The sequence below is a fragment of the Corylus avellana genome, chromosome 5, assembly GCF_965113065.1.
Source record: "Corylus avellana chromosome 5, dhCorAvel1.hap1.2, whole genome shotgun sequence".
Classification (NCBI taxonomy): domain Eukaryota; kingdom Viridiplantae; phylum Streptophyta; class Magnoliopsida; order Fagales; family Betulaceae; genus Corylus; species Corylus avellana.
In genome coordinates, this window is record NC_142494.1 from 705,374 (window position 1) to 714,909 (window position 9,536).

The 9,536-nt window shown below is 36.7% G+C and overlaps 1 pseudogene; it reads left to right on the plus strand.

The window, feature by feature from the left end:
• Nucleotides 1–6,111: 6,111 nt before the first annotated feature.
• Nucleotides 6,112–9,040, plus strand: LOC148585181 (receptor like protein 27-like; annotated as a pseudogene).
• Nucleotides 9,041–9,536: the final 496 nt, after the last annotated feature.

Here is a 9,536-nt window from a genome sequence, read left to right on the forward strand (position 1 = left end):
CGACAAACGACCCACTTGACTTCTACCTCAGTAGTCCTTTCCAGAACATCTGGCACAATTCTTCTAAAAGATTTCCTTTCACCGGAACTCCGATTGGCTTCACGTATTTTCTTTTCACAAATAAATCTAGAACAATATCTCTCTCTCTAAGCACTCTAATTTTGCTCACCAAAAATACGTACGTATATTAGCAAATTAGTTTGTTTAAATAGAGAATAAACTAACAAATCAGCAGCCATGTCCGGATAGGGATAAGTTTGTGTCCGGACATGGCTAGGGTTACATATGCGTAACCTAGTGGTGTCCGGACATCCAACTCTTGTGTCTGGACAGCCCATATAAAAAGGGCTTGCTGGAAATTGGGTCCGAACCCAGCTTCTGGCGGTTTGAACCTCCCCTTCAAAATATTGTTTCTGGAAATGGGGTCCGGACCCAGCTTCTAGCGGTCTGGACCTCCTCTTCAAAATGCGGTTTCTGGAAATCAGGTTCGGACCAAGCTTCTGGCGGTCCGAACCTGCCCTTCAAAATAGGCTTGTTGGTTTTTGTGTTCGGACCCTGCTTCTGGCGGTCTGGACAGGCCCTTCAACAGGTATTTTCTGGAAATTGGGTCTGGACCTAGCTTTTGGCGGTCCGGACAGGGCTGCTTCCTAGACAGGTTGAGGTGCTCATTTTCAACAAATTACATGCAAACCGAATGTGCCAAAACCTAAAGTAACAAACTCCCCATTTGGCCATTCGGGGACAAAAATAATTGTACATGAAAATGACACATCAAATTAACTCCCCCTTTTTGTCTCGAAAGGACAAAGGAAGCACACAAAAACAAATATAATTCTAGAGTTTAAACAAAAACAACCCATTAAATCTGAAATAAGTAGCCACAAGAAACCACAAAAAAAAATAGTCTTGCCAAAAGAAAAAACCAAAAAAAAAAAAAACATAGAAGGGAAGATCATTCTTGCCAAAAGGTGTCCTTGATATACTTCACATCTTTCTCCAAAGTCGTCAGGCGGGTGTTTGTAGCTTCGATGCTTTGGCCTTGAGTCATCAGGCGGTTGTTGATGGCTTCAATGCTTTGGCCTTGAGCTTGAAGTAAGTCAATTATTTTATTTAATTGACTTGGTGTATCTGATGATCCCAAGGAAGACTCAGCTGGAGGATCTTGAATGATTGGAGGAGCATGATCAGTTGAAGCGTGAAGCCGAAGTTGGGCATTTGACTTCATCACTGTTGCTTTGCCAAAATAACCTTCAGGAGATTCCACATGTTCATTTGCAGCAATTTTTGGCAAAGTGGTGTGCAAAATCTTTGTGATGAGGCCGCCATAAGGTAAGGCAATAGAGTGATATTCATGGAGCTTAATCATAGTCAACACTATATGAGTGCATAAACAAAACTCAACACGGGTAATGATGCCATAAATCATCATTGCTCGTTCGATAGTCACATGACTATTTCGAGAGATTGGCCAAATATTCTGCAGCACAATCCGTGTTAACAGCCTCTCTGGAGCCCATATATAACCAATGGGAATTTTGTTCTGGTCTTCGTCCCATACAAGCTTTTTACTTGGATTAAGAACTGCCATTATTTCAGCTTTTGTTGGTTGTGGATCTTCTTCTAGAAATGGAAGCGGCTTCTCATTCGTTAATGGAATCCCAGTAACTTCACTGATCAATTCAGGAGTGATATTGAGAGTTTTCCAGGAGACCTTGGTCTTGAATGACGGGGGACCAACCAAGTCAATATCTTCGATGTTGTAGCAGAATTCCCGAACTAACCGAGTGTATGCATTAACAGGAACGAACAAGGAGGTCCATTGATTGGCCTGGAATATTTCATGAATGAATCGAAACGGTTCCCTCCGAAGATCATTTTGCTCCACTCCACGCTTGATCACAATTTTGCATGTCAAAATCTTGTCTTGTAAGATTGATTTTTCTTCACGAGTGCGCTTCCTCCTTGGTGTGGATTCCGAAATTGGATACACCATTTTCTGCATTCACACCCCAAAGAAGGAATTAAATGGCAAAATGATATCACAAATTACTGGAAGAAATTAATTTTTGAAAAAAATTTGGATATGAAACATGTGCTCCCACAAAAGAGATAAATGCACCAGAAACAAATTAAAAATGTTGAACACAACAAAAATAACTTATTTCATGAGGAAAAATGAAGATAGATGCAAAAATACTTCATTTAGACATTCTATCGGACAGTTGATAGGCATTGAAGTTTTGAATATAACATGATGAAAAGAATTCATGAATTTTGAAAATATCTTGCCTAGGGACATCCCAATCAATATCTAAAGGAGAATAACAGTGAACTAGATCAATGTGATTGAAAGAAATGTAGCAAACATGCAAATTGGATTCTTTGAGGCATTTTATCAAACACATGTTATGCATAGAGATGTGAGCATGGAAAAAAAATATGTCAAGAGGAGGAACCGAGTCCTAAATACATCATAGGTAATGTATTTTGTTACAATGATGTGAGAGAGAAAGAAGGATCAAGGCTAATCAATCAATCAAGTAATTCGGAGTTGCAAATTGAAACCCAACCATTTTCATCCTAGAATGTGATTTGAAAACAAAACTGAAAAGAATAAAGGAAGAAAACATACCTTGGAGGATTGAAGTGGTGAGCCTTTAAGTGGAGGAGATGGAATCACAGAGAAAGACAAAAGAAAGAAAAAAAATTGACACAAAAAAATTATAATGGAAAAATGCTTCAAGTCGAGAGAGAGAAAGCTGGAAATGACAAAAAAAAATTTCAGGTTAAAAAAAAACACGCAATGGCCCTGTCCGGACAGGTAAGTGTCGTGTCCGGACACTCTCCCCTTAAAAAAAAAAAATTAAATAAAAAAAATAACACTTTTTTTTTATTTAATTTTTTTTTTTTTTAAGAAAACACAACTTGTATAGATATCCAATCAACCATGTATGTCCTTCTGAATATCTTAACAATCCGGAGTGATCAACAAATTACACTCACACCATAAATGTACCATATGCATGAAACATCCTTGGTCTGTGAATTCAGTCAAGTAGGCAATAATCAAAAATCTCATGTGGGGGTGTAGTGTGTGAAAACTCCCATTAAATAAGATTTCATTAGTGAAAGGTAAATCTATGCAGACATTTTGTAAATGAAAGACAGATAGTCTGATTCAAGCCACAGTAAAACCTTATAGTGTTAGGACCTAAATTCCCTCATCCGATACACTCCTCCTTAGACTAATCATTCGCTTTTACAATGTCCTTTAGTAATCATCTATTTCCGCAATGATTTGATCACCGATTCTTTCTATAGGGACATATAGAAGCAAACCTAAGTCATTTGAGCTTATTTTATGCCTTTTTTATTTTTTTTTATGGAAGAAAATGTTAGAATTTTTAGGAGCTAGGTTCAACTAACGAGTTGGTCAAGTGGATAGAACTGACACTACCTATCTTCCAAAAAAAAAATGTTTGATCCAAAATCCCAAACACATATGAAAAATCTAAACTTAATGGGGGGCAAATAGTGCACAACTTCGAACATGAGAGAAACTGACTCGTACTCCTTTAACAGTTTTCAGAAGAACAAGGTAGAGCATAAACATATGGAGCATTAGATGTAAATTGTAGAAATATTGACCGCACCCACTCATATGTAAAATATTCATTTGAAAACAAGACATGAGAAACTGACTATCAAACAAATAAAATAAACACAATCCCAAAAATAACAGAATCAAAGAAAATAAAGACACAACAAACAAACAAAAAAAGAAAAAAAAAAAGCCCAAGAACAGCTATAGAAAAATATCAATATGCTTAATTTCTAGGCATGTTCTATGTATACAATCATGAGAGATCGCATACACCAATAGCATTCCTGAGATACTCAAACCTAGATCCATCTAGGGGTTTTGTACACAGGTCAGCTAATTGGTGTTCAGTAGGCATAAATTCAAGAGATAGCACCTGGGTCTCTACCAAGTCATGGATGAAATGATGACGAATGTCAATGTGTTTCGTGCGTGAATGTTGAACAGGATTCTTTGAGATGTTGATGGCACTAGTATTGTCATAGTAGACAATCATTTTTCCTTGAGCAAATCCATAGTCCGCAAGAAGTTGCTTCATCCAGATGAGTTGTGTGCAGCAGCTCCCAGCAGCTATATAAGTACATGTTGTCTGACAACCAATAATTCAGGATGGATCAATATCTAATCCGCGTAGTTTACCTAAGGGAAGACTTGGAAGAAGAAAGATAAACACATCATGATCGAGAAGTCTTCACAGGACTTAGAAGGATAGAGTGACACCTTGACTTATCTCCCTCATCCCTCCAACACTTCATTTGGATTGGAGGCGTACTAAATCCGATCATCATGAGTGACAATTTAATCTCAAAGCATCGGAGGGTGAGGACAAACAGTAACAACATCTTATAATAGGACTGCTTATTCTAAGATTGAAGCGATATCATGGAATAGTTATCAATTTAGAGTATGAGAAAACTATGCTCATTCTCTCAACTTACACTCAAATGACAATATTTCCTTTCAAACTAAAAAAGTACTATTGTAATTCCTTTTTTTTTTTTTTAAATTTTTTTTCCACTAGCTGATTTTGTAATAGTCTGGACTAGGCCCATAAAGAGCAAGTGAAACACCTTTTATTTTTTTATATTGCTATTGTTCACACTCAGTACAACGGTTCATGTAACGTATTTGAAGTAGTTTCTTCTTTTTTTTTTTTTTTTTTTTTTTTTTTAATGTTAAACACTAAAAAACCAAAAAATTATACTACTTATAACACATTATGTCAACAATAAAATATATGTTATAAATGGGTGAAGATATTAACATTACTCCTTTTACAAAAGCATCGAGGAAATGTGAAAAATATAAGACATTATAAAAAGTGCTTTAATTGAAGTGCGAAAGTAATACCTTTATAAAAAGTGCTTTAATTGAAGTGTTATCGAAATAAAATACCTTTTATAAAAAGTGAAAGTAATACCTTTATAAAAATTGCTTTAACTGACGAGGGGAAGCTCAATTGATTGTGGACCACGCTTAATGAAACAGAGGTTACTAGTTCTAATCATACACTTGTTCTTCTTTTACTCATTGGTTTGTCTTCGATCTATACAGCCACATGGCCAAGAAACGAAGGCAACAAAAGCATGCATATGGATTAATTTATAAGTTTATTGGAGAAAATTGGTTCAATGGATGAATTTAAAGATGGTTGGCTTTTCTTTTCAAAAAAAAAAGAAAAAGAAAAAGAAAAAAGATGGTTGGCTTAGTGTAACTGAAATTAAAGTCGGATTTAAAAAAGCATACCTTAAGGTATAATTACCATATATTCATTTATATACAAGATAATGTGAAACGTGATTGACTTGACTTTGCCCTCAGACAATATTTTCTCCAAGTTAGCAAACTTTTGGATTCACGAACAAAATCACTTGTGGTCTTATCGCATTTGTTTCGGGGTAAAGTATTTTCATTGGAAGGAACAAAGTTCTTTCGCTTAGGACTACTTTTTTTACTCCACACTCAAAAAAGTTGTACGTAAATTAGACATTAATTATTGCTTTATTGCTTCAAATTCCGCGTTTCCATCGACAATGGTTTTCATTCAAACTCTCAAAACGAATTTTTGGTTCGTGGACATTCACTGTAATTTTATTGTGAATAATTATTCCAATTTTCCAACCAATATTTAATTCTACGTACCACACAATTATATGTGGTTAACAAGTTTCTCTTGTCGTCATCCTATAACCCACAATACACTGTGGCCACCTAAGTAAGTACCAAGTGGAAGACATAGAAAAGCAATTAAAAGAAATGGGAAAACAAGACTTGATAAATTAAAGTGTGAAAGTGAAACCACGACAACGTACAGCTACTGATCATGTGAAATCATATTGCAGTACTCAATATTGGATGCATCTGAGTCACCCTTTTTTCAAATCCCATGCATTTGGAGTCTCCAAACTTATGTAAAGTGTGCGTATATCCTTCCTACCCTATAAAACCCCCTTCACTTGTAGTTCAGCTGGCCTCATCAAATTAAATAGCCAAAAACATACTAAAACATCATGAATACCTGTTTGTATTACTTCATGTTCGTGCGCTTCCTTTTTCTTCTTTCAATATTGTTCCTTGTTTGACTCACTGCCACTTGGTCTTCTCTGCAGCCACTTTGTCATGATGATGAGCGATCAGCCTTGTTGCAATTCAAGGATAGCTTTATCATGACCAGGTCTGCTTCTCTTTATCCTTCTGCATATCCTAAGGTTGCATCATGGAGTCTAGAATGAGGGAATAGCGATTGCTGCTCATGGGACGGGGTTGATTGCAATGAGGACACAGGTCATGTGATTGGCCTTGACCTCAATAGCAGCTTTCTCTATGGTTCTATTAATTCCAGCAATAGCCTCTTTCGCCTTCTTCAACTTCAAAGGCTTAATCTTGCTGATAATAACTTCAACAACTCTCAAATCCCATTTGGAATTGGCAATCTTTTGAGGTTAACCTATCTGAACCTCTCCTACTCTATGTTTTCTGGACAAATCCCCTCAAAGCTTTCACATCTCAACAAGCTGTCTTCCCTTGATCTGTCTCTAAATTATGGTTTATATGCTCTGAGTGACTTGAGCAGTCTAGTTCAAAACTTCACTACCCTAGAAGAACTTTTACTTCATGACAACAATTTCTCATCCCCTATACCTAAAAGTTTGGGAAATTTATCTTCTTTGACAACTCTAGATCTAAAATATTGTGAATTGCATGGGGAATTCCCAACAAGAATTTTTCAGCTACCAAACCGACGGGATCTTAAGATAGGAGGGAATCCGAATCTCACTGGTCATTTGCCTGAATTTCGCCTAGGCAATCCCCTTAAGGTGCTAAGTATTACACAAACAAGTTTCTTGGCTTTAGTTAGATCTATCCCACCGTCATTGAGTAATCTCACCCAACTCACTTACTTAGATCTGTCACGAAACAATCTTATAGGCAACATCCCTTCTTCCTTCTTTGTTAACCTAACTCAACTAACTTTTCTAGACCTTTCATATAATAAATTGAGTGGGACCCTGGAGTTTGACATGTTTCTTAAGATCAAAAGTTTAAGTGTGCTTATGCTATCATCCAACAATTTGACATTGCTAACCAAGGGCAATTCAAATGATACTCTTCCACAGTTTCACACTCTAGGATTGGGTTCTTGCAACTTACGAAAGTTCCCAGATTTCTTACGCAGCCAAAACAAATTGAGTATGCTTGATCTGGGAGACAACAATCTTGAAGGCCTAGTACCTAGATGGATGTATAATGCAAGTAGAGAATCTCTTGTGAGTATAAGCCTTTCTAACAATTTTCTAATAGGCTTTGAACAATCTCCGATTGTTCTCCCATGGTCTAATCTAACTTCTTTATCTCTAGACAATAACAGGCTGCAAGGATCACTCCCAATTCCACCACCATCTATCCGGGATTATCAAGTTCAAAGGAACTTGATAAGAGAAATGTCACCGTTGATTTGCAATCTCGGTTCACTTTATTACCTTGATTTGTCCTATAACAACTTGAGTGGCATGCTTCACCCATGTTTAGGAAACTTCAATTCTCATTTGTTAATACTTCAACTACAAAGCAACAACTTCCGTGGCACCATCCCAAAAACATGGGCAAAGCGAAGCAGCTTAAGGACGATTGATTTAAGTGAAAACCAATTACAAGGTCAGCTACCCAGATCAATGGCGAATTGTATGATGCTAGAGTATCTTAATGTTAGTAACAATCAGATCAATGGCACATTTCCATCCTGGTTGATTTGCAATATGAGTTCACTTGAAGTACTTGATTTGTCCTATAACAACTTGAGTGGAATGCTTCATTCATGTTTAGGAAACTTCACTTCTCCTTTGTCAGTACTTCAACTACGAAGCAACAGCATTCGTGGCACCATCCCAAAAATATGGGCAATGGGGAACAACTTAACGGTGATTGACTTAAGTGAAAACCAATTCCAAGGTCAGTTACCGAGATCCATGGCCAACTGTCTGATGCTTGAGTATCTTCATGTTGGTAACAATCAGATCAATGATACCTTTCCCTTTTGGCTGGGTACTCTTTCTCGGTTGAAGGTTCTCGTCCTCCGTTCTAATGCATTCCAAGGTTCAATAAAGAGTCCTGAAATCAACAATACATTCCCTGAGTTGCATATCATTGATCTCTCTCAAAATAATTTCTCTGGAAATTTGCCCACTGAGTATTTCCGACATTGGAATGCCATGAAAGTTGTTGGTGCAAATGAATTGAAATACATGGAGGTGAATTCTGGAGGAGGCGGGTTTGTTATCTCTGTCCAATGCACAATCACAATTACAAACAAAGGCATTATGTTGAAGTATGAGAAAATCCCAGATGTGTTTAGGGTCATTGAATTCTCAGGCAATAGATTTGATGGAGAAATTCCATAACTTTTGGGGAGTCTTAAAGGACTTCATTTGCTAAATCTTTCCAATAATGCTCTCTCTGGTCATATCTCACCATCTTTAGGGAACTTGGCAAATCTAGAATCAATGGACCTTTCCCAAAATAAGTTATTTGGAGAGATACCTGTACAGCTAACCCAACTCTTTTCTCTTGAATACTTTAATGTCTCCAACAACCATCTCACAGGACCTATACCACGTGGAAATGAACTCGACACATTTCAAAATAACTCATTTGGAGGTAATCTAGGATTGTGTGGAAGCTCGTTATCAAAGAAATGTGGAGATTTCAGTTACACTCCAACTCCACCTTATTCCTTTGAAGAGAATCAAAGCTTAGAGTCTCCATTTGAATTTGGGTGGAAAGTAGTTGCCATAGGGTATGGGTGTGGATTTGTTATAGGAGTTGTTATTGGGCAAATTGTTATTACAAGGAAGTATGGTTGGTTTGTGAAGATTTTTGGAAAGATGTAGCAAACTTGAAGAATGGTCAATTGGAGAAGGCCATACATTTGAATTTAGTTAAATAAATTATTTTGGAAAAGTATAAATGTTTATAGCATTATTATAGGATGCTTGATGGAATTGTAAGCGTATACAAATTTCAATGTAATGTCTTACTATTTGTGTGTGAGTTTGCCTCTGTTGTGTATGTTTGTTTGTTTGTTTGTTTTTGTTTGGTTTTTTTTTTTTTTTTTTCCTTATATTAAACAATCTTGTTTGTTTATTGGCTCTGTTCCTAGTTTGTGTAGTGTAAATTAGAAATCATTGATGAATGTATCAGCAAAGTGTGTAAAGGTAAACCTTCAACAAGGTAACGGCTGAGAAACACACGTATGAGAAACTCTCTCGCCAACCCAGTTATTTTTCATCGTCTTTTCCTATTGGAAACTTCTTTAAAAAAAATAGCGCACGAATGCCTCTATCTTGTCCCTCTTTCTCTGTTTCTATCTCTCATCCCTCTCCCTCTGTTTATCAATCTCTCTGTTTTATCTCTCATCCCACTCTCCTTCTCCCTCTAT